This window comes from Bactrocera oleae, chromosome 2, assembly GCF_042242935.1.
Source record: "Bactrocera oleae isolate idBacOlea1 chromosome 2, idBacOlea1, whole genome shotgun sequence".
In the NCBI taxonomy this organism is placed as follows: domain Eukaryota; kingdom Metazoa; phylum Arthropoda; class Insecta; order Diptera; family Tephritidae; genus Bactrocera; species Bactrocera oleae.
The window spans coordinates 35,571,299-35,596,116 of record NC_091536.1 but is presented as its reverse complement, the minus strand read 5'-3'; the positions used below and the strand labels follow the sequence as shown (position 1 = coordinate 35,596,116).

Genomic DNA, 24,818 nt, shown 5'->3' with positions numbered 1-24,818 from the left:
AACAATTTAAACATATAAAATCTAATAATTTCATTATTAATATGTAGATTGCGTAACAAAATATAAAGAATTACTCAGTGGCGTGAATATAAAAATTATTTGATGACAATAATTACAAAAATTTTAAAAGAAAAGTAGAAGATTTGAGTGAAAATTTCTTTACCTATCAGTACTTTTCCATTGGCTGTATGTAATTTCATTTATTTTATGGTTATTAAGCAATAGTTCCAATTTGTTTATAATACTATCACTTCCTGGACACTTAGTACACTTTGAAAAGTAACACAATGATGCAGACTCTTGGCAAACAGAGCTTTTAATTAAATCATTTGAGCTTTCTGAAATAATTGTCCCCTCTTTTTTTAATTCATTTTTAAATCCAGCTAATTGCAATTTGAAATTTTGATGGATTTTACACACACACACATTATGAGTTCCACTTTTGCCAGCAGATATACATTCCCGAGGTCGGAGTTTTTGAAATTTGGATAGTCCAATCTTTTCGTCAGGATAAGCTTCTTTACATTTTTTGTGTATTTTGTGAATATTATATAATAATAGTCGTTTTTGTTTATGGATTTTCTTCACATTTTCTATCACCGAAACATAATCTTTCATACCAGGCATTACGCGGCTGACATCATCGGATAGATAGAAAGCTTCAATACGATCGAGGGTTTCAATGTTTAGAGATTTTACTCTCTTAATCATAGGTTGCGATGCGAATCCTCGTTCTTGTCGTATTTTTTTTGCAGTTCTCACCATTCGTTTGGAAACTTTAAACTCTTTCCTTATCATTTTAATCGACCAATCTGTAGGAAGCGTAGTCAAAACCTGAATTTTATCAGCTCTACTAGTTTTACCATTGAAAGCAGATTTAAAGTTATTAAGTAAAAGCTCTTTTGGATCAATTTCACTATTTACATTGTTAATATTATCCGTAAATTTACTCACAACATTTGTTAAAATGTTTTGAAATTCTTTATTACTTGAGACTCTCTTGATTTTGATTGAAGGTTCACCAATTTCCGTTTAAAACTTATTAACCTTATCAATTTTTAATTTGTTATCTTCCGGTTTGCAATGAAAAGTAGGATCTTTTTCTTCGTCATCTTCGATAACATCATTTGACTTCTCAGGCTTGTTGACTTCAGGACATTTATTCACCGATAATTCACCAAGAATTTCAGGTTTTCGGCCTGAATAAATAGTCCGTTCACATGAATTGCACATATAATTTCCAATAAAATCTTTAAAATCATGAGCGCGGTTTTTTGTTATTAAAAGTAAGTTTTTAATGACTTTTTTATGATTTTTTTTTGTTAAATGGCTTAATTTCTTAACGAGGCTCATGATTAATTATCAACGAAATTATGAATGGCTCGAGATATTCCTTTGTTGTTCACATACTTGCAGATACTGGGACATAAATATTAAGATGCTTTCATATTTATTTCTTTTAGCCGCAAAGGATTTAGTTCGAATATCATTTTATTTAAAACAAGTATTGTAATGTTAATTGGATGTTTTATAATGAATAAAAAAAATATGGGGTAAAAAAAGTATGTATTTTTAATACTTAAAGAATAGGAAATTCCAGTTAAAAATTTGGCCTTGAAATATTAATAGCGGGTATTCAATACATTCTGGTGGATTAGGGAATTCCCGTCTTAAGTATTTCATCGAAACTATTAAGCGGGTAGGTATTATGCATATTGTTCTACCACATTCATGCTAATTCACTGCAAGCAAAATGTGAGACCATCATCCCAACATACAAATGAAATATGCAACACACTCTAAGTGTTGCGTTGCCGAACCGCTATACCTGGAGCGCTATACCGGCAGCGCTACCGCCCGTCATCAAAATTTTTTTGCGGATTTCGTTACTTTAATGTTTATTGCAAAATACTAAAAAAAAAAAAATTTTAATGTTTGAGGGAGAAGTCATTAAAATTTTCATTTCTTAACTTAAAAGTTAATTAACAATTTGAACAAAAAAAAATTATTTAAATTCATACATATTTTTTCAAAGTAAAAGTTTTGAACTATAACTCCTGAAAATTTCATTAAAAAATCAGCAATAGTTTTCTAGTTATTAATTTTTTAACTAAAAGTAGAAAAAATTTTCAATTAAAAAAAAATTGTTGTTAAAATTAAAATTTAAAAACACTGAGCAGGGGATTACTTGCTTATGATGACTACTTTATGAAAAAATACTCACATTCAAATTCGATGATCAAGTGGAAAATGGGGGGTCCACTTGACGTGTTTTTACTCAACTGTATGTTACATGTTCTCTCCACATTCCCTTGCGTTGAAAGATTAATCTTAATTTATTTTTAAAAGCCATAATTAGTATTAGAATAACTAACTATTTTCGATGTAGAGATATCTGCAATAATTTAAATTAATATATATTTGTTACTTTAATTAAAAATAATTTATTAACATAGATAAAGCATGCTTTAAAAAAAAAAAAATTCCCTAAACCAAATATTTCTTTAAAAATCATTTTCTAAAAATAACGTACATATAATATATGGCAAAACAACGTTTGCCGGGTCAGCTAGTAAATTCACAAAATGGGTTGAAAATATGTTACCGAGTATACCTCAGCAATGTCAAAAGTCAATACCCTATATAATGGTTTCCAACTGGCTTTAAACCGCTTAGGTTGCTCAAAATTTTTGGTAGTTTAATTAAATGAAGTGGACAAGTTTTCCAAAAAATTCTATGGCTTGGTCTGAATATGAATAGAATTGGACTAGACCTCGGTCCAAACCTTATATCCCTAATAAAAATAATTCCGATCCTCTTGTTAACGTTTTCCACATCAACTCAAAATATTAAATTTAGCCTCTTCGGTTGAGTTTATGTGACACATACTCGTATCTTATGTGAAGATTATTTTAATATTATATTATATTAGCTGACACAAAGTAAAATATAGCAAGTCTATAACCTATAATATAACTTAATAAAATACCAAATATGATTACAATCCATTCAAGGTTTCGTCGAAAAATTAATGTTGAATTTTTAAAAATAAAATTTTGCCAACACTCGATGATATTTCCCTTGTTTTGCTATGTTACTTGCTAGTTGTAAGAGTATAAAATGTCCGGTTTCACTCGAACTTAGCCTTTCCTGACTTGTTTAATATAAAATTTTGCAACATCTGAAAGTATTTCCCGCTTTTGACATTCGCTAATTGCAAGAGTATATAATCTTCGGTTACACCCGAAATTAATGCTTCCTTATTTATTTTATTACTACTTTTAAGGTAATTTGTACAAAGGCACAGCGAAAAATGTATAATGACTCTTATTAATGAATCGTTATCTATGAAAAGAAATCATTAAATTGAAAGAAAATACCAAATTAGTTTATTTTAGTGTGTTAATTTGTTTTTGATATGCTGTATGTACTTTAATAGAAATGGTTTTATGTTGGGATTTGCTTTTTTGTAGTTTTTTTAACTAATACATCAAAATGAAACCCTGATTACTTAGATTTTACTTGCTTGAACTCACCCTTTTGATCCTATACGAATAGTCCTGAAAGGTTTAACTACTACATAGGTGAAAAATAATTGGCATGTACGCATGCTAAAAGAAGTCGAAGAGAAGGATATAATATTAGTATTGTAAAGGTAGTGAAAGATTGTGTTTGGATAATCTAATTATTATTATTTTTTGTGAAAAATATAATAATGCTTGAATTTGATAGTACATCATTTATTTTTAACCCTATTTTCTAAGCCAAAGGTAAAATAAAACAAAATATCCAATTGAAATGAGTACACGTGAACACATTTGTTAATAACTAACATTCTATTCATTAATATAAAAGAAAATATGGATACTTAATTTAGTAGCTTATTTCTTTGTTTAAGCTATTGGTATCAACTCAATTACTTATAAATATTAATTCGTTAATGAGTAACGATGCCCTGGCATAAACATATAGACATGTAAATTGTTTATGAAAACATACATATATTTATTTTTTCCAAATTCTGGAACCACGAAAAAAATAATGAAAGTAAAATCTAAATCTTTAATTAAAACTTAAACACATTGTTACATTTACATTTATTAATATATTTTAATACAAAAGTTATACTTACCGCATAATCATTGGATTTTATAAAAAGACATATATATTTTTTGAACATAATAATAACATAGCGTGACACTCCAAATTCCTGGAACGTGACGTTATTTTTCTTGTAGGTCTTGCTGAGTAGAACCACTCTTGGAATTTGTCTCCCAAAATCTCGACTTAAGCTTCAAAAACCGATTTTTCGTACTTTTGCGCACTTTTAGCTCATATCTTAGTTAATTATTTTTAATTTAAGAACGGTTTAAGAAAGAAGGAACTCAGAGCTTTCGAATGATATACAGACATCTTAATAAAACTTAAGAGGTTTATTTCTTTTTTCATAACAAGCTTAAAGTTTGTTACCCTTTTTCTCTTTTTTTTGACTTTGGTGATATTTACACAACCTATTTTATAAAAGATCTAAACAAGTTCTGATTTGATTCAAAGAGTACTTTTCATGACGAGTTTAACGAATTTTCAATCATTGGTAAATTAACTAAGTTATTCATGTTTTTATAAAAACGAAATTTTTGCAAAAATTTTCAAAGAACTTAATTTACCAATAAATATTATTAAATCAAAATATCTCGATTGGCAAAACTTTTAAGTCAGCGATGACTTTCCATTTAAGCGCCTAGTTGATCAACCGAAAAATAAACTCGATTACAGATTGGCAAAAATTTCTTTATTTGGCGAACTCCAAAATTGGATTCTCGTTCCACTCGACAAGATCTACATAAAAAAAACATCACTTCCTAGGTATTTCGACTTCATTCTTTTTTGTAGCACTGTGCAATTAATTGAAAAAGCCACGAGGAAATCGACATTAAATAACTTTATCAGCGCGCAGAACAAAGTTTCTATCATTTTCTTAAGAGCCTTGTGCAAAAACTGATGCAAACAAACGCATGTGTGTGAGTTTGCATCTCTCTTTAGCACATGGGTATTCGGAATTGATTCACTAAATATCTATACTGCTCACTCTCATGTCTTTTTCTGTGGAATTGCTGACCATAAATCACAAGTGAAAAATTCTTTTGCGCAGTAGATAATATAATTTTTATTTTTTTAATAAATTCAAAACTTGTAATTAAAATAATTTATAATAATATACATACATACACATATATAAAAATGGAGTGCAACAAAAATATAATTAAACAAGTAAGGAAGGGCTAAGTTCGGATGTAACCGAACATTTTATACTCTCGCAAGGTCAAATGGTATACTCGTTTGAGATTTCTTTGTGGATTGACTGATATTTTCGGTAGAAAGTCAACTATAGGCACTGGGGTCCACATATTTAGTACTTAGGGGTTTGAACAGTTTTGGTTCGATTTAGACAATTTTTGGCCGCAAGGTGGCATACTTTAATTGCATTATTCACGCAAAGATTTACCCCGATATAATCATTTTTACCTGATTTGCATAGTGGAATGTGAAAGAATCAGATGGAATTGAAAATGGTGTTACATGGGAAGTAAGCGTGGTTGTAGTCCGATTTTGCCCATTTTCGCACTATGACATAGAAACATGAAAAGAACGTTATGCACCGAATTTGGTTGAAATCGGTTGAGCAGATCTCAAGATATGGGTTTTCACCTAAAAGTGGGCTGTGCCACGCCCACTGTCTAATTTTGAACGCGGTTCCTATAAAGTCATCTTATACCATCTCAGAGATAAAATTTAATGTCTCTGGCGTGTTTAGTGCTTGATTTATCGCGCTTTTAGTAGTTTTTAACAGTACCGTTATATGGGGAGTGGGCGGAGTTGCCACCCGATTTCAACTATTTTCACACCGTCAATAGAAGTGCTAAAAACATTTGCTTCCAGTGAATTTTGTTATTATAGCATTAGCGGTTTAGGAGATATGCGCATTAAACCTATTAGAGGCGGGACCACGCCCACTTTTAAAAAAAAAATTTTAACTGCAGATGCCCTTCCCTTATGTGATCCTGTGTACCAAATAACAGTCTTGTATCTTATTGCGGAGCTTAGTTATGGCAAGTTATTTGTTTTTGATTAATGGCGTTTTGTGGGCGTGGCAGTGGTCCGATTACGCCCATCTGCAATACCAACCGTCTCACGGTACCATGAAACATGTCTACCAAGTTTCATAAAGATATCTCAATTTTTACTCAAGTTAGAGCTTGCACGGACGGACGGACGGACAGACGGACGGACGGACAGACGGACGGACGGACGGACAGACAGTCACCCGGATTTCAACTCGTCTCTTCATCCTGATCATTTATATATATATAACCCTATATCTAACCAGAGAACTTAGAACAATGAGAAGGTGCAGGTTCGACAGCGAACAATTTGTAGGAATTTATCAAGGAGTTCACCACAGATGCACGAGAAACAAATAACATTTTTCGCTTTTATAACAGCGGTGAATCTGTAAACATACGCTCTCTTAACATAACCAAACGGCGAATATTGAAGAGAATATAATATGTATGCCAAACTGGGAATATTGATATGCTATTTGAAACATATTCCTTTTATTGAACTATTATTTATTATTTTTTAAATTATTTTATGTTTATTGTGTTTTGCCGTCGGTATTTCACATTCATGCTTCAATTTTTCTTTTCAAATGCATGTGTAAACATATGTAACAGGACATACATATATTATGTCGTTTACACATTTGTATGTATTTTTATGTAGATATGTACACTCATTACTTCATGTGAAATCTCCGTTGACACATTTTTTGCTTTTATGTCAAAGAGTCAATCTGTCGAAGAACTGACGCGACGACAAAGCGTCACAACATTGTGTTATTGGTAGAAAATCCGAGATGTGCCATGCACACTCTTACAAACATACAAAAAATTCGAACGTACTTACGTAAATTCTTTGACAAATACAGTCAATCCCGGTTAAGTGCCAAAACCAAAGATGCAGATTTTTTTTGCTTTGTAGTACATAAGCGATTGTGGTACTTAAGCGAGTGGTACCAAAAAAAATTATTTCTATGTATTTAAAAAAAATTACCGTTTTCTTTAAAAAATTAAGAAAAAAAAAAGTGAGATGCAGCAAGACACCGGCAGATAAGAGGGATTGGAGGAGTGATACTTAACCGGGGTTTACTGTATACATAAATCAGAGGAATATTGAATATTTTCTAAAAAGTTTCTTGAATTGTAAATCGACAAATTTGCTATGTTGTCACTTTTATTCTAAAATATTTTAATACTCATATTTGAGGGGTTGTCACTTTTCCCTTCTAGAGGGAATATCAGAAATTTGTTCAATTTATGATTTTTAGCTTTTGCCATCGTCGCGAAAAGACGCTTGTAGGCAAACGCATGCTCGGGGAGATGTGTAAGGCGTTTGCTTTTATGAATGAAACGTCTTAGCTTATTGCTTGTGCGCCAGCGGTTAAGAATGAAAATGTTGTTGGTGTGTGATTTACTACAAATTTAGGATTTGTCAATTTGGCTGCCATATTGATTTCTGGTGCTGATGCTATTTGAGACAATTGTTGTTTTTGTACAACAATGTTTGTATTTTTCTTATTGGCTGACGTACTTACATTTGTACGCTTAAATGTATGTAGATTTGTGTATGCATAATTTCTTTTGCGCGGTCATATGCATATTTGTACATACATACTTACATATAGAGCAGTGCGCTCACATGTATTTATTGATAATTGATAATATATTATTATATTATATAATATAACATATTGATGTACATACATAAATTATTAATTCTGTAAAAATTGAGATTAGAAAATTATGAAAATAGTAAAATATCATTTTTTGCATAATCTTTCACATTTTATCAATGTAGCATTTGTGCAAAATAATAATAATTTATCAATTTTTCATCATAAAAATCGTTAATGTGGCAAAAAATAATCATGCATATGTGAAGTGGCATTTGTATTTCTTGTTTTCTCATTCATTTCATTTCATTTTTCTCTTTATATTGGTAGATACGTATTTTGTCAGAGAACGTTTTTAACATTCTCATTTCTGTTAAATAACAGCAAAACTGTACAGAAAGTGGTGAACTCCTTGATCTCAAATTTTCAGCCAACCAATCGAGCATCATACAAAATTCAATTTGCACCTTCTCATTGTTCTAAGTTCTCTGATCTAACTCGATTAATTTTAGGTGATACAAACAACCGTTAGGTGAACAAAACTATTATACTCTGTAGCAACAGGTTGCGAGAGTATAAAAATAAGTTATGATAATAAATGTGAGTGAGAACTCATCAGCAGTTTCTTATAGGGTCATGACATTATATACTTGTAGTATTTATACCAAAGTAACTCTCGTAATATTTTGTTTTATTTTCTAGAGAACGTATAAAGATAAAAGTGTATAGAATTAAAGCTAAGAGTTTAATTATATTATATATTATTTTCCGTCCGTCTTTAACGAATACAAACAAACTGGATGGTTTACCCAAGCAAGAACATGCCTGGTGTATTCAATTCTAATACTTCGATTAGTGAACGAAGCTAATCCGTATAACAGATCAGCTGACACAACCTATTTTATGAAACGCAATGTAAATGAAAACTCACCACCGCTTCTACCTACCGTAACGTGGATATCCACTAAAATTAGATTTTACCCACAGTCGCAGTCGAATACAATTATTTATAAATAGGTAGATTAGTAGATTATTTTAAATAGTTGGATTTTATTTTTTTTCTAGATGTGTGCAAAACTAAGTATATAAATTGGGCAATGGCAACAAATGATTTCCGCGGTGTCGCTACCATAGTTGCTAACTTTTAAATTTCAAAAAGCAACAAATCATGGAAAAAGGCATTCGTCGACAAAAAACAGCACACATTTTTTTAAATGAAATTATTTGTTTCCATTTCAGTTTTCATTTAACAAAAGTAGAAATAAACGTACATATCGCCACACAAAAAATGTTCAGGAGGAGCAAAAACCAGTTCCTGTACAAATTATTAGAATTTTAAAGTCAAATTTTCGTCCAAAATGTAGAATATTTTCTTTAAATTAACCAAAAGTAGACCTAACGGTGATTTTTCTATTAAGCAAGATAGTGATGACAATGAAACTTCTTGGGTAGGTAGATTAGTGATATATTGAAAAAAATTTTTTTTTAATAATTTTTGAGTATTGAGGCTTTTGTAGTTAGTGGGCGATATATTGGAATAACGGGAATCGTCTGTCTGAAATCACCTGAGTAGAACGGGGTGCCCTCAAGTAGTGTGTCGTAGTTTTTTATATACTTCAACATCCAACCCAATGCCTCAAGAGAGTGTTTGTGAGCCATAGTGCATTCATCCCAAATGATAATTTTACACTGTTTCTGCACAGTGGCCATGGACGATAATTTTTTTATGTTGCACACTGCACCTGAGTTATTTTGAATGTTAAATGTCACCTGAAATGGTGAATGAGGCATAACACTCCATCTTATAATGTTGCCGCATTGCCAGATGATGCAAATGCCAATTTTTATCGTATCTCCGTAATATGTAGCGAAATAAGGAAGATTTTGTCAGTTCCACCTGGTGCTTCCAAAAGAAAAGAGAAACCCATTTGCCCTGCCAAAACTGCAAGCATAATGTTATCGTAAAGTCTTTTTTTTTCATCATTTAGTAGTGTAACATTTCTAGGATGAGGTACCAATTCAACAATATCATACCGCAGTTCACGATTTATATTTGTGTTAACTCATTCACATGCACTTCGATTTGGTGAACACATACCGAATTGACTGATTGCTAAATTCCCAATTACAATGCAATGATCTTCAATAGCAATCAATGCTTCATTGTACGATGTCGATACAATATACTATCAGTCATCGAATTTTTCTGATTACCTCACAACATTTGTAATCGGATAAAGAAACATGTCATCAGTACTAAAGTAAATAGTGTTCCATTGGATACTGTTGTCCATTTACTTTATGTATGTACAATGTCTGGTGATAATAACCAACAACAATCGCAGATAAAAGCACTTACCCAAATCGATTGAGCCTAAGTAAAACAGCGTGGTACTTCTGAATGGAGAGTATTTGTTTAAAGGCACGAAAAGCGTCTGTTGATTTCAAGATGCACAAAGAAATAATGTTCAAATCACTAAAACTAATAAAATTAACTTTAGGGTTGCACTGAAAAATAAAAATGATACTACGATCGAAACACAACTTAAACCAAAGAAAACAAGTAAGGAAGGGCTAAGTTCGGATGTAACCGATCATTTTATACTCTCGGAAGGTCTAATGGTATACTCGTTTGAGATTTCTTTATATATTTTAATAATTAGATATAGGAACTGTTGCCTCAGTTATTTTTTGACAACACCATATATTATTTAAATTTCAATTATATACACATAATCAGTACATAGGGACTTTAACAGTTTTGGTTCGATTTAGACAATTTTTAGTCACAAGGTGTAACTTTAAACGCATTATTTACGCAAAGTTTTACCCCGATACAATCATTATTGCTTGATTTTCATTGTCGAAAGTGAAAGAATCAGATGGAATTTAAATCGGTGTTATATAGGAAAAAGGTGTGGTTGTAATCCGATTTTATCTCAATAAAATTTTTTTATCAGGATCAACCTTATACCATTCTTCATTTACTTTTAGATCCTGGTGGACCCGCTCCCTCTCTCTGTCCATCACTATAATTACCCAAATTATCCGTACATTTTTACCTTAACACTCAAATTTGCTCCTAGAGTCTGAAAGTTTGGGTGCATTCGAGCTATCTAATAATTGCAGCAGTACATTTACTGTGTTGCATATTTGCTGATACTCTGCTGATGTGCAGACAAAAATTTAGTGTTGCCGAATATTTGCATAAATTGCGTGCAAAAAGTGACAGTAGAACGTGATGCTGTTGCATGTGTTGCCAACAATTCACGCAGAATGTAATACTTTGACAAATTTGTAACACTGTTTTCGTGATTGCCATCTCAAACGCACCCTTTGTCAGCAAAGTTTTCAAAATTTCCCAAATTTTTCCATACCAAGTTTCGAAAATTTTTACAACTCTAATTAAAACAGTATCCTTCCCCATTCACTTTCACTAGTACAATTTAGCGATTTAAAGGAATTTGGCGACAACATTGTTTCTGAGGGCGTGCTTTCAAACACAAATGGAGAATTTTATTTAATAAAGCAAAAAATTTTGTAGACTGTAAGTCTAGATATCTCCTCATTTCATTATTATTAATAAGAAAATCTTGTAACTGGAAAGAGGCGAGCTAAATCAGTTGCAATCGAAGGGTACATAAATTAAGAAAAGAGAAAGATGCAACACAGAAAATTGCATAAGGAAACTGAGCCCAAATTCAACAAACAAACAGAACTTTCTTTGAAAAACGCAAAAACATATTAATCCGCCGGTAGATTCCAACATGCCTATAAGGGACGTGAAGGGTTGTTTAAAATCCCCAGTATATTGGGGAGCACACACTATTTAAATAAAAGTAACACTTTCTTTATTTCAGAGAATAAGTCGCACACATTAAATAAAAACTCCCACGTCAGGGGCGTAAGCAATTCATTTGACTTAATTTGTATTTTCACTTTTATAGAATTGATGTATGAACGATAAATTTTAAAAATATTGTATATTCGGAGGGCGATGCACAGTGGGAGATTTGATGGATTTAACGATTTCTATATTTTTTATGGTAAACAACCATCAAAAGGTACCAAATGAAAAAGTTTCTTTTTAACAATTTTTTTTTAATAATTTTTTTTTAAATTAATTAAATTTAAAAAAAAATAATTTGTGGTTTGATTGGAGAAAATAACAACAATTTTGATTTAATTTTCTTTGTCCGAAATGGAGTTTTCAGACTCTTCATGAAAGTCCAAAAGCAGATTTTGAGCTTCCCTATCGAATCATAAGGCTTTGCTGGACTTGTGATCCACTTTGGCACCAACTTGTTAGGCATGGATCCGAAAAGATTAACAATGAATTCATTAGATCCTCCATCGAATTTTTGGGCGAGTTCTTGTGAATATGATTAAGCCGGAAGTTTCTAAAATCTTTATTTCTAGCTTCCAATGCTTCTTCTGACATCATGCCAATCGATACACTTTCTATAATATATATCAAAATTCTATGTACTGAGCTTGTTCCTAATGCGTATTCGTAGAAACTTTCGTTGTTTATGGAATATCCGGAGACCATACATCGCAAACTGATTCCAAGTCGTTTCAATAATTCATGGCTCACACTAGTAACTATAGCAGATACAACAGAATTTTCAAAAAATCGACGAGCTGTATTTCCGCTATTGGTATTACCCGAGCCTTGCGTTGGAATGTCCACCAATAATGGCCATTCTAACCTGAATTTTTCTTGGGTATATGCATTCCTTTCTTCCAGTAAAAATTTATCTGAACCACGGGCCTGCCAATTTTTAATAGGCAGTCGATAACCTATGTGTAAAATGAACTCAAAACATTGTATCCAGCTATGCAAAGTAGATAGACCGAACTCAAATAAGTTTTCATCTCTCGGCATACTTATAATGGCATTCAAATTGTTCATCTGTTTTGGCGTGGCCTTACAGATGCCGCATGTCTGTGTCGACGTTTCCGCAATTACGCTGAATACTTTTCCATCAATTATTGTAAGCTGCACTGTGTGATGAACTGAAAATCGTGTGGGCTTAGTTCTCAGAATCTTAGTTTTCATATTCCCAATCTCGTCTCTAGCCAAATCTGCAGACTCTTTCGCAAAAACAATTTTGAGTGGTCTACAATATCGCTTTGACGATGGCCAGGGATTTTCCCAAACTAAGGAAGTTCCATAAACCAATTGAAGTGGCACAATACATATATAAAATAAATGCTCATCAGTCACTTTTAGTTCTGGGTTCCTAAAACTTTTGCGATATGTAGGGTGCCCCGAACCCCATTTGAAGAAGAGCTACAAATTTATATATTCTTCAAATTGGCTAAAATTGCCGGGATGGACTTTAGCAATTCTGGCTATTGTGTGATCCAGCTTTTCTCGCAAAGGAACTTTTGCAAAATCCTCTTCCACTTTCACCAAATCCGGATAGCCCATCCTATTGGCGGAACGCAAAACATCGTAACTTGGAAAGATATTGCAATTATGTGCTTTTGTTCCAGCTTGCAAAATTTTATAAGTACTTTGGTATAATCGCCATCAATAAAAAGGGCCAAAGCACTCTCAGCAGTATATTTTAAAGGAAGTTCTTGACTAAGACTTCTTTTAATTTTTTTAGTTGATTCGGGCTCTGTGGCAAACATTGAAACAATTTCGGATGTTCCTACGCTTTCCAGATTTGTACATACTTATACATGTTGCTTAAACAAGCTCACTTCAGGTATTGCTTTCGACGAGATTCGCAACTTTGGTACATTGATGTTTAGGGTGGCAATCTGTGAAGGCTTTCTGTTTTCTGCTGACATTTGTGTTCTTGGGATGGGAAAACAATATATTCCTTTAACCAAGCTTCGTTGTTTTTCTCAAAACGCATCTTATCCCTGTTCGATTTTCTCCAGTTTTCGGATAATCTTTTGCAGAAAATTTTCAATTGTTCAACAATTGTATTCAAAGTATATGAACTACAATTGGATTTTTCTACAACGCTTGAAAAAACAAAATCGCTGACAGCTTTTAATTTGTTAGCCGCAGCTTTTTCCCCATGCCAAGCCGAAAACATTTCTTGCTTGCAAACAGACATGGTCGCAAAAAAAAATTAAAAATCAATAGTATGGGCAGCCCAGGACAGCTAATCTTTGACAATTTAAATAGAATCATACTTTTAGACAATTATACTCCTTTTACCAGCTAATCCCTGCTTCATAAAGTTTTTCTCTACAAAATATGCAATTTTCTCACAAATAGGTTATGAGAAGGTTATTAGGTACAAACACAAATTAATAATACAATACAAATACACAGGTCACAAAACCTACAATATGTAGAAACACAAAAAACTAGGAGCACTAGGTTAATTTAAAATATTTCGCCAATTCCAAAATGGCCAAAGTATGCACGGCAGCTTTAGAAAACACGAGGTGCTAAGTTAGCATGTGTTAGGAAGAACACAGTCGCTTACTGATATCAACTTAACCGGTTTTGACGCTATCGATTTTACAAATGAATATTTAGGAAAATTTTGGTGAGTTCGGATGTCACCGTACGCGGTGTTCTCAAATGTTGAGTGTGGCGGTGTCGTCGTTTGTGGTGAGATCCTATGAGTGCTTTCAGGTTTGCTCCCAAGTCTGGTGTATAAGGTGGCTTATACTTGGGCGTGCCATTAGTTTCTCGGGCGGAGGGGTGTATTTGGAGGAGGGGTTTTTACTCATTAAAACATCCCTAGGCGAATATTTCGCTTAGTATTGCACGTAGTATGCTGTTGCATGTATTTCGGCGTACTGCTGGTAAAGCAGCCGAGGACGCGGCGTTGAAAACGACTTTGGTTTTAAAACATATTTGGTATGTATCTAAATGTAGTTTTAAGTGCTTACGGTAAACAATTTTATATGATTTTTAGGAGTAGTCATGTTGATCTACTCTCTTCATGAATTTGAGGTTAGCTTTACGACTCATGGTATTTGCGTTTTTTTTCTTCTTTATTTTAGGGAATTAGGACACGATCTCCCAGTTATGGAGTTCTTGCTGGTGTTTTCCATCGTACCTTTGTTGAGGTCCTTTAAATATTATTCTTTCCATCGACATTAGTAAGGATAGCGACTCCACACCTGGCTCAGATGTGGCCAGAATAGATGCTCCTTTGATAAGATACCTTGGGGTTAGGATAGTGAAATTTGAAAGAACTTGCGAGAGTGAGGTTTTTGATTTACGGTTACTTTATTGAAGTGGATTTGCAGGTTTTACAAGTGTTTCCCATAAACTACCCAAATGACGAGCGCTCAGATAGATGCGATAAGAGCGACCTTGCTTTTTGAAAGTCTAGGTGCGTCAGTGTATCGCATTGGGAGCATGGTAATCCCTAAACTTTATTTTTGACTTGTATTTAACAATGTAGGTAACGACTCTAAGTGCTTGGGGAAACGAGCAATCGCTCAAGAATGTGAGTATCATTAAATATTATGAATTGTGTCGCGCATGGACGAGTATACGTGCGGTTCGATATATCATATATACATATGTTTTCCAAACATAGGGTATTTTTTGCGACGAGGCTAGAATATTTTCGTAATCGGAGTAACGGCCATTCTTCATAACCTTCATAAAATGTTTTTGTGTCACATGCGGACACCTTGGATACCTAAACTTGCCTGTGGACTTGGCGTCTCTACTATGGCGCCATGAGCCGATTAAAGACGAGTCCAAAAATTGTCAAGATTTTGTGTTTTTATTACTAATAACGATTCAGAGTTGTCTTGAATCCGTGAAGACAAAAATCTAGTACAGTATCTTATGAAACTGCCACGTTCTGAAAAATGTTTAGCAACCTGTTTTGAGCGTTAGCTTGTGCAGGTGTATATTAATTTTTATTATCATTAATAATTTTTGCTGTATATTAAATAAACATATGATATAAATTATAATTGAAACCGAATACTACTTAGGTAAATAAGAGTTTGTTATTACGGATTATATTTATACCGTTTTGTATTTATTTGCAATATACATTTTTTTATGTTTTTATTCCTTGTCCAAATTCCAATGTTTAATTTCTTAATTTAATTATTAAGATCCGCACTTTTAATTAATTTATATTTCTTATGTCCGGATGATTTGTATATATTTTTTTGTTAGCTTCTCCTGTATGTCTGTATGTTTATAACTTTTTTTGTGCAAGCGATAACTTGGGTATAAATTGAGATATCTTGATGAAACTAGCTACATATGGTCATTGGCACCCAAGAGAGGTATTTTTAGTATTTCTTTATACACTGTGATAATAGGTAAAATCAGAAATCAGTCCTCTCTCCATATAACGGTTATGTTGAAAACTACTGAAGGTGCGATAGCTCACTAATTAAATGCACCATAAGCATTAAATTTCACAAACAAGATGTTATTGAAGAGCTTTATGCGAGGAGGTGTGAAAATTGGAAAATGGATGTGGTACTACCAACCTTTAGGCGATGTGTTGGATATCCTGGGTGGTAGTGTCGTTGTGTGAGGTGATGTGGTGAATGTTGCTGATGTGTGATGTAGATTGTGTTAGTTGATGTGTAGATTGTGTTAGGTGTGTTGGCGTGTATGTTTTCGGGACGACGTAGGCTCATTCAGCCATCCCGGCCCCCCTAGGCGAATATTAGCCTAGCAGACGGTGAAGTTGTTGCAGCGTGTATACGACGCTGCTTACCCCAGTGGGTCGTTTGGTCGATCGACCTTTTACCGGATTTAGCTTTTTTTTTATTTATTAATTTTAGCGATTTTTGGTTCTTATCGGGTTATTATTTACGTTTGTTCGGTATTATCGGCTGTGGGTAAAAAGCATAGCTTTACGAGCGGTCTAGTTAGTGTTCCGGTTTGCGTACGGAGATCGACTACTCGGATGTGACCGTCGGAACCATGGTGAAGGTTTTCTATGCGGCCAAGCCGCCATTCAGTAGGGGGGAGACAATCATCGTGTACTAGCACGCAATCTCCAAGCTTCAGCGCCTTTTCTGGAGCTTTCCAGCGGTACCTCTTGTGGAGGTCCTTTAGATAATCTTCTTTCCATCGGCGACTAAAATTGTGATGGAGAATTTTGATTCTTTCCCATCGGTTTAATAAGGATAGCGACTCCACGTCTGGCTCAGGTATGGCCAGAATGGGTGCTCCTTTGAGAAAATGCCCATGAGTTAGGGCGGTGAAATCGGAGGGATCTTGCGAGAGGATTGTGATTGGCCGTGAATTGAGTACGACTTCAATTCGAAATAATAAGGTCGAGAATTCTTCATAATTAAACTTGTAGTTTCCAGCTACTTTTTTGAAGACGGATTTGAAGCTTTTTACAGCTGATTCCCATAAACCACCCATATGAGGAGCGCTTGGGGGGATAAACTGCCGGCTAAATGAGCCTACGTCGTCCCGAAAACATACACGCCAACACACCTACAACATCAACAACCAACCATCAACAAAACCAAAACACGGGTAGCGGCTGGCCTCTTTTGCGTATCAAAATTCGAAGCGGACATCTCGTCATCGTTCTGATTCCCGTTGAAGTATCGGGCCTGAGCCGGACAATCAATCCTATTTTTCTATTTTCTTTACCTTTTTTGCGCTGCGTCGCAAGTGACGTTGTATTAAGTGGGTGTTAAATATATTAGAATTCAGTTTATTCAATTATTGCGAAAAATATTCAAGTTTATTCATTTAATGCGAAACGATATTGAAGAGTGAGTGGTGAGTGTAATACTTCCAAAGGGTTGGAATAAATACATGGTCCTTCGAGTCTAAAAGACAGGCACTACAGATATACTAGCAAGCAAAAAAAAAAAAAAGCTAAAAATTATATATTATATATGTATATAAAGTGAACAAAACGCAAAGTGCAGTGGAACGTGGAACCGTGAAAACAAAAAGCTATCTAAAGGAAAAACAAAAAACATCAAAGTGCTGTAAAGTGTATTAAACACATATACAAAAAGTTTTTTATACATAGTGCATATGTGTTTTCCGAAAAAAAAAAAAATAATAAAAAATAAAACAAAACACCCTTATGTGCATATTGACAACAAAAAATAAGTGGCTAAAAAGTGGTGTGACAAAAACCAAAAAAAAAAAAAGAGATAAAAGCTTAAATTATATTTTAAATAACATTTAAATAACATCAATAAAAACAAAGCGGGCGCGAAAATAATCCCAAAATCAAACCGGGCGCGAGCTGAACAACAAATTTAATATCATATACAAATATACATTCGGGCGCGGAGTAACAAAAACCACCACAAAAAGCAACACCTAGCATACATACACGTAACTATTGTATACAAGTATACACGCAATACATATTCTCCAAAAGCCCTTGGAGGAAATCAAAGTGAGTCCATTCGATTCCTTTTCTTATATTTATGCACATACATATGTATATTCATTGCGAATTACAGATTATATTTTGTACAAAACTGTAATAAAACATCAAAAAACCGTTCAATATCTTGTTAACGGGTGCCAATTTGGTCTAACTTACCGGTTTAAATTGCGGGTTCAAATAACGAAAAACCGTTTATTGTATTATATATGTACATTCATACACATACATATACGACAGATATATATATGTATATAATATATAATAATTGACTACCTGTATCTGCTTACCTTCGTGTATTCAAACACAATATACAAAAAAAAAACCCAAATTTAAGTATTTCAATACTTAAAAATTTTTCCGGCAATTCCCCTTACGCTTAATTAAGCAGTAAGCAGGATTGCGAAATATATGTGAGCAAAGGAAAAGTCAAACTTAAAGCATAAAAGGCAAAATAAATATACATACATATATACAATAAATGATTTTAAACGAAAAAAAAAGAAAAAAAACATATATATACGTACAAAAAGGAGTACTTACATTTACTTCTAACGTATATATATCAATTACATATATAAAAAATAATATACAGTGCATAATTACGTATACATACATCTGTATTTTAAACATTAAATATTAAATATTAATATCGTATATCACATATCGTATTTTACATACATATGTATATATCCTATACATCGTTTATACATGTAATTAAAACCTTACATACGTACATACAGTGCTTACGGAAAATTGCGCCAATACATGCGATTGCCAATTTCTCTTTCTTTTTTACATTACTTACAATATACAATACGCTTATACTTATATACCCTATATATGTACATAGGGTAAATACGGTTCGGTAAATAAAACGCGGATTATTTAATAAAAATCATACTATATTATGTAAATAATACAAAATTTTGAACAATATACATACATATTGGCTCAAACTAAATTTATATTTATATTCAAAGTCCACTTTGGCATATATCCCGCAATACCCCTTGCAGCAAGCAAGCAGGATTGCGTACAAAATTTTTCAGCACAAATAAATCGTGCTTACTAGTACATAGATACAAAGTGCATTGATCTCTTCAACGAGCTCTCAATTGCACAAGTACATATATACATAACTACAAGTCCACGCATTAGGGAATACCTATATACCCCTAAATAAGGACATCAAAAAAAAAAAAAAAAAAAAACAAAAAAAAAAAAAAAAAAGATCAAAAATGTATTCAATAAATTGGTCAATAAAATTAAATTAGAAATAAATACGAACCGGTATCTATAACAACTAAGTGGTTATTTGAAATTAAGAACGCTAATCAACAAAAAAAAAAATTTTGCGGTTATACATACAAGTATATACGGAAATTAATATTAATTTGGTTCGAAGTGAAAAACTCTATTCACTAACAATAGCTTTCGTTCACACATTTATACGAGTATATACAAAGATATTTTCTGAATTATCCATCAGTCGACACTGAGGAATTTTTAATATATTTCATACAATTTCTAAATGAGCTCAGACTCAAAAGATTCAAAAACAACACAGTCTCTAAAAGTACCAAAAATGATTTCGGACGAAAAAAGTCCATTCACACCAGCAGAAGCTACACGCTCCAAACAAGGTGCGACAAAACAAAAAAGGGGTAGAGACATTTCTTACACAAAATTCATTTCGGAAAGTGACAGTTTAATAAGATACTGCACTAGATTCTCATCTTCGCCGATTCAGGACAATTCTGAATCGGTATTAGAAATCAAAAAAGACAATCTTGACAATTTTTGGTCACGTCTCCAAGCTGCATATGACGCAATTGTAGAATCTGACGACTCAGATCTACCAGAAAACTTCAAATCTTCGGCTTACGCAAAATACGAAAACTGCTTAGACCAATTCGAAGAAACTAAAGCAATGATTTTCGATCAACTTAAGCTAATAAAAGCAATTGCACTTACTCCAAATCAGCGAGTAGAGCTGCCACAAGTACAAAGTCATGAGGCAAGTTCATCCATCTCAAGGTGCCCACATGTGATACAGAAATATTTCATGGTGGTTATGAACAATGGCCGTCCTTTCGGGACATGTTTACAGCCGTTTACATAAACCACCCAAAATTAACAAATGCGCGAAAATTGTATCACCTCCGATACAAAACAAAAGGTCAAGCAGGCGTCATAGTAAAACAGTTCGCACTAAATGACGATAATTTCAATTTGGCTTGGGAAGCTCTTAAATCAAAATTCGAAAACGAAAGAATATTGGTCGATAAACAAATATCGATATTAATGAACTTGCCAAAAATTCAAAAGGAAACAAGTGAAGAGTTTATCAAACTTCAATCCACTGTTTCAAATTGTTTGTCGGTTTTATCGACACAAAATATTCCCACAGACAGCTGGGACCCTATACTGGTAAACATATGCACTGCCGCATTACCAGAAAAATTATTACTTCTATGGGAGCAATCGCTCTCATCTCGAAAAAAATGCCCAACGTGGCAACAGATGAAAGACTTTTTAATAACCCAATACGAAATCGCAGAAAGGGTAGATAAAAAAATGGTCAGAACGAAAACCATTTAACACGACCTAAATAGAAGCTTCCACAGACCCCAAGCCGATAGCAACAACAATTTAAATAGAAGCTTCTTCAAAAATCAAACGTTCACATCCGAACAGTACAAACAAACGTCATGCGAACTATGTACAGGGGGGCATAAGCTCAAATCTTGCGAGAGATTCAAAAAATTGAATATTATCGACCGAAATAATTTCGTAAAAACAAAAAGACTTTGTACAAATTGCCTGTCACATACACATACACTTAAAGAGTGCGAAAGCAAATTTAATTGCGATTATTGTCATAAACAACATCATTCAATGCTGCATTACAGCACATTTTCCAGCTCACCCCCAAACAGCGCAAATATGAAAAGAGCCACGGGTTTAGTTGCAACAGCAAATCCCGAAGTGCGAAATCCCGATAATTGCCAAAAAGCACCATGCTGCTCAAAGGCTTTAAAAACCCAAACGCTACACAGCGAAAATCAAAGTAGAGTACTACTACCCACAGCAGTCGTCTCCATCGAACACCGAGGAGAACTGTTTAAACTTAGGGCCTTAATAGACCAAGGATCACAACGATCATTCATAGCGTCTAGGGCTCAAAAAAGGCTACAACTGCCAACAAAGCTAGCCAATTTTGAAATCACGGGAATGGGCGGAAGAGTAGTCCAAAACTCAAATAAAATCTGCCCCATTACCCTAATTTCCCCCCAAGCGGATAAGCACATACAAGCAGAAGCTATAGTCTTACCGCAACTTACAAATATGCTTCCAAGCTATCACATAAATAGCAAGCATTGGCAAAAGGTTTCACACCTAAAGCTAGCAGATCCCAACTGCAACACTCCCGCTCAAATAGACCTTCTATTAGGCAGCGATCTCATACCACAGATAATACTCGAAGGTATTGAGAAAATTTCAAATACACTTCTGGCACAAAATACTATTTTTGGGTGGATCCTAAGTGGACTAGTTTCGGAACCAGTTACCACCATGACCACACAGGTTGAGGACATCTCAAACGAATACCTCAATTCACAATTGAAAAAATTTTGGGAGTTAAAAGAACTCCCCCCCATGTCAATCACAACCCCCGAAGATCAGTATTGTGAAGACTTTTACAAAGCCACAACTACTAGATCAGATAATGGTCGGTACGTCGTACGACTACCACTAAAACAACAATTTCCTAACACACTCGCCTTAGGTCACTCTCGCACCTCTTCTATACAGCAGTTTTTAAGTATGGAAAAAAACTTACTTAAAAAAGGTGAGCTTAAGCCAGAATACGATGGCGTGTTAGAATAATACCTCCATTTAGACCACATGGAGGAAGTAAGCCCATGCGAAAAAATCATAAGTGGCAAATATTACTCATTTTACTTGCCTCATCACGCAGTAGTAAAGCCAGACAAAAAAACAACTAAAGTACTCATTTTAAATTGGCGTATATTCAAACACGTATTTAACGGAGACGTCAAAAAAATGTATAGAAAAATAGCCGTACATAACGACGATCAAGATTTTCAGCGAATTATTTTCCGAAAAACTCCCAATAGTCCACTCTGCGACTATAAATTAAAAACAGTTACCTTTGGCGTCAACGGTGCTCCATATCTAGCCATTCGAACACTGCACGAATTGGCAGAAAACACCAAGTCAGAATTTCCTCTGGCAACCCTATCTTGTCTTGACCTATCTTGTCTGGAAGTCACAGTCTTCCACGAGCATACGAGTCACTATCACAAGTGATACAAGCCCTAAATACCGCAGGGTTTCCGTTGAAAAAGATAACGGCGAACCACCCTAATATTCTAAAAAATATACCACATGAAAATTTGTTAGATACTAATTTCCTTAAATTCGAAAAGGAAAGTACAAAAAAAACTCTGGGGATCCAATGGAGTGCGATATCTGACCAGTTTTCATACACTACAGAGTCAATATCTGCATTATCCGCCATAACAAAACGCCAAATTTTATCCTCTGGGGCAAAACTTTCCGACTCCGCAGGATGGGGGGCTTTCGCCAATTATGATACAAGCCAAAATTCTAATACAAGAATTATGGTTAGATGAACCGACTGGGACGAACCAGTAAAACCACTGCGTTTAGAAAAATGGTCCCAGTTTGCGAGCAATCTACATGATATCTCACAGATACAAATCCCACGATGGGTAAATTATGCCCCAGAGCACAAAGTCGAACCACACAGATTCTGTGACGCTTCTGAAAAGGCATATTGCGAACTATATATGTTCGCACACAAAGCGACACTGCGACCACAAGCCACTTATTAGTAGCAAAAGCAAAAGTGGCTCATTTAAAAACAATAAGTCTACCACGACTTGAACTATATGGAGCGCTACTACTAGCCAAACTCGTCTCCATCGTACATGGCACAATATAAATTATATCTATGGTCCGATTCCGAAATTGTACTAGCTTGGTTAGAAAAACCACCACATGCATGGAAGACGTATATTTCCAATCGAACGTCTCAAATCCTTGACCTAGTAGGATTAGCCACTTGGCGACATGTGGCCAGTGCTGATAATCCTGCTGAGCTAGGTACAAGAGGGTGCAAACTCCTGCATCTTGCCACCACCACTCTCTGGTGGAGTGGCCCCCGCGGGTTAACAGAATCTCCCGATTCTTGCCCACAAGCGCCCATGCGCAATATAATTGCCCCAGAATGTCGAAAAATCGACTCCTTTCATGCAACATCGGATGATACTGACATCCTTGAGCGATTCTCATCGTTCCCCCGAGCCGTCAGAGTAGTTGCCTACATGATCAAATTTATAGAGCAGCTCAAAACTAAAGTTAACGGAACACCTCCAATATACCCCCAATGCGATACATTAACGCACCTACACTTACAAAAAGCAAAAGGCGCTCTTACCGCGTCTACTCAAACGCGCTACTTCAGCCGAGAAATATCATTGCTAAAAGATTCGAAGCCAATCGAAAAAAGAGCTCACTTTTAGTACTAAATCCATTTCTGGACACAAAGGGTTTGCTTCGTGCGAATGGTCGGCTTGTCAACTCCAGCCTGACATAGTCCAGTCATTATAGTAAGTTCACCTCGGAATTCAGATACCCAGCTGTAAGTCTGAAAATATATTGAACACCCTAAAAGTTGTCTCAAAACCTACATATGGTAGAGTGTACTCAACTATTAAATTTCAAGGTCAAAGGTCACAAAAATCGGTTTTTTGCCCTTTTTTTTAAATATCTCATTTCCTATGGGTTTTTTGCTATTGGTATTTACGTGCTATTGGTGGTACGTGCGGTTCGATATATCATATATACATATGTTTTCCAAACATAGGGTATTTTTTGCGACGAGGCTAGAATATTTTCGTAATCGGAGTAACGGCCATTCTTCATAACCTTCATAAAATGTTTCTGTGTCACATGCGGACACCTTGGATACCTAAACTTGCCTGTGGACTTGGCGTCTCTACTATGGCGCCATGAGCCGATTAAAGACGAGTCCAAAAATTTTCAAGATTTTGTGTTTTTATTACTAATAACGATTCAGAGTTGTCTTGAATCCGTGAAGACAAAAATCTAGTACAGTATCTTATGAAACTGCCACGTTCTGAAAAATGTTTAGCAACCTGTTTTGAGCGTTAGCTTGTGCAGGTGTATATTAATTTTTATTATCATTAATAATTTTTGCTGTATATTAAATAAACATATGATATAAATTATAATTGAAACCGAATACTACTTAGGTAAATAAGAGTTTGTTATTACGGATTATATTTATACCGTTTTGTATTTATTTGCAATATACATTTTTTTATGTCTTTATTCCTTGTCCAAATTCTAATGTTTAATTTCTTTATTTAATTATTAAGATCCGCACTTTTAATTAATTTATATTTCTTATGTCCGGATGATTTGTATATATTTTTTTGTTAGCTTCTCCTGTATGTCTGTATGTTTATAACTTTTTTTGTGCAAGCGATAACTTGGGTATAAATTGAGATATCTTGATGAAACTAGCTACATATGGTCATTGGCACCCAAGAGAGGTATTTTTAGTATTTCTTTATACACTGTGATAATAGGTAAAATCAGAAATCAGTCCTCTCTCCATATAACGGTTATGTTGAAAACTACTGAAGGTGCGATAGCTCACTAAT

General features: G+C 34.1%; 1 protein-coding gene across 6 annotated transcripts in view; it reads left to right on the top strand.

Annotated features, from left to right (window-relative positions):
• Positions 1 to 3,593: 3,593 nt before the first annotated feature.
• The window catches only part of nAChRalpha4 (nicotinic acetylcholine receptor alpha4), a 946,244-nt gene continuing 925,019 nt past the window's right edge, over positions 3,594 to 24,818 (top strand). For 2 of the 6 annotated variants that reach the window (XR_011397945.1, XR_011397944.1), the window contains exon 1: positions 3,624 to 3,770. The gene's annotated coding sequence lies outside the window, so the exon portion shown is untranslated. Of the gene's footprint in view, positions 3,771 to 24,818 lie in introns of all 6 variants that reach the window. The other 4 variants (XM_070112964.1, XM_070112967.1, XM_070112972.1 and 1 more) reach the window with 4 other exon arrangements.